Raw genomic sequence first — 2,407 nt, forward strand, 5'->3', positions numbered from 1 at the left:
TATTAGGTGTTGTTGAGTAGATTACGACTCATAGAGACCCTATGAACAAAAAATCTCAGGCCTATCCTCCGCCATCCTCATACTTCCTGACACACAGGAACCCATTGCAACCATCACCATTTCAATCCACCTGGTTGAGGGTCCTCCTCTCCTTTGCCGACCCTCCACCCTTCCCAACATCATGTCCCTCTGCAATGAATAGCACCTTCTAGCAACACGTCCAAAGTATGTAAGGCAAAGCCTCATTTCTTGCCTCCAAAGAGCACTCTGACTGCACCATCTCCAAGACATATCTGTTCATTCTCTTGGCAATCCATGCAATGTCCAGTGCTCTTCTTCAACTGTACAGCTCAGAGGCATCGATTTTTTTTTTATGTCATCCTTATTTGTTGTCCACATCTCGGATACATAGTTAGTAATCAGAAAGACCATGGCCTTAATCAGATGCACCTTAGTCTTCAAACTGATATCACTACTCCTCAATAATTTGGAAAGATCCCTGATTGCAGATTTTCCCCATTGCATCCATCTGATATCAGCAGTGACTTCAGCTACAGCCTCTTCTAAATTCCACTTGAATTTCTGGAAATTCCCTATCTATGGACTGTTCCAGCTGTTTTTGAATGATCTTCAGCAATATTTTGCTTGAACTTGATATCAATGATCTTGTTTTATAATTTCCACATTCAGTTGGATCACCTTTCTTGGCAATAGAAACAAATATATACCTCTTCCAATCCATTGGCCAGACAGTTGGCCTCCAAATTTCCTGGCATAGACTGGTGAGTGCATCTGAGACTGAATGTGTTACTTGAAACAAGTCAATTGGTATCTCACCAATTCCTGGGGCCTTATTTTTTGCCAATGCTTTCAAATGCAGCTTCCACTTCCTCTTTCATTACCATTGGCTCCTGTTCATATGGTACCTCTTGAAATTTTTCATGTCCATCAGTTCTTTCTGGTACAGTGACTCTGTGTATTCCCTCCATCTTCTTTTGGTGCTTTCTGGGTCAGTCAATATATTGCCTGTGGCATCTTTCAATATTACGACACAAGGCTTAAATTTGTTTTTCAGTTCTTTCAGCTTGAGAAATGCAGTGTGAGTTCTTTCCTTTTTAATCTCCAATTCCATCTCTTTGCACATTCCATTATAATACTTTGCTTTGTCTTTCCGAGCTATTCTTTGAAATCATCTGTTCATCTCATTCACTTCGACATGTTTTCCTTTAGCTTTGGTTTCTTGATGCTCCACTGCAATCTTTAGCATCTCTTATGACATCCATTTCTATTTTTTCTTTCTCCTCTGTTTTTGTAATGACCTTTTGCATTCTTCATGGATGATATCCTTGGTATCATCCCACAACTCATCTGGTCTTCTATTACTGGTGTCCAATGCCTCAAACTTGTTCTTAAGATGATCATGAAATTAAGATGGAATTGATTCAAAATAATATCTTGCTCCTGTGGACTTATTTTCATTTTCTTCAGCCTCAATTTGAACTTGCATATGAATAATTAATGATCTAACCCACAGTCTGCCCCTGGCCTAGTTTTGACTGCTGGTACAGAGCTTCTCTAATAATTTCTTCCACAAATGTAGTCAATCTGATTCCTATGCAGCCCATCAGGTGAAATTCACATGTAAAGAGTCGTCTTTTGTGTCTTTTGGGAAAAGTATTTGCAATAAATCAATCACTGTAAATATAAAATGAAATCACTGTATTTCCAGCTTCATTTCTCTCACCAAACTAGTATTTTCCAACCGCTGTTACTTCTTCACTGTTTCCTACTTCTGCATTCCAGTCACCAATTATCATTAAGACATCCTGACTGCATGTTCAGCCAATTTCAGGCTGCAAAATTTGGTAAAAAATTCTCAAATTCTCCTTCTTTGGCAGTAGATGTAGGAACACACATTTGAGTAAAATACTCTCTCTTTCTCTCTCTCTTCTTCGAGCTCTCCAAATAGCGCTCAATAAGCATTCATTATATTTGTGATCATAAAATTAGAGTATACAAATGCATCTATACTATGATTACAGCTATGTAAAATTATGCTTTTTCAAGAAAGTAAAAGCGAATGTATTAAAATATGGTATGTTTTTGTTGTTGTTGTTATGTGCAGTCGAGTCATTTGTGACTCATAGTGACCCTATGTACAACAACAGCCCTAAACCTTGCTCTATCCTGTGCCAATCACACTGCCTCTGACACACCCATCCCGATTACCCCAGTCACTGAATCAATCCATCTCATAGAGGGTCTTGCCCTCTTGTGCTGTCCTTCCACCCTCCCAAGCATGATGTCCCTCTCCAAGGACCTGTCCCTCCTTGCAACATGTCCAAAGTGTGTCAGACAAAGCCCCAGAATCCTTGCCTCCAAGGAGTAGCTTGGTTTAACCCTCTCT

At 39.6% G+C, this 2,407-nt stretch overlaps 1 protein-coding gene across 1 annotated transcript in view; it reads right to left on the reverse strand.

Moving 5' to 3' along the window:
- The window catches only part of LOC102869221 (cubilin-like), a 396,294-nt gene that overhangs the window by 100,298 nt on the left and 293,589 nt on the right, over nt 1–2,407 (reverse strand). The window lies entirely within an intron of this gene.

This window comes from Elephantulus edwardii, unplaced genomic scaffold (genome assembly GCF_000299155.1).
Source record: "Elephantulus edwardii isolate Elephantulus edwardi_28Jun2011 unplaced genomic scaffold, EleEdw1.0 scaffold00139, whole genome shotgun sequence".
In the NCBI taxonomy this organism is placed as follows: Eukaryota; Metazoa; Chordata; class Mammalia; order Macroscelidea; family Macroscelididae; genus Elephantulus; species Elephantulus edwardii.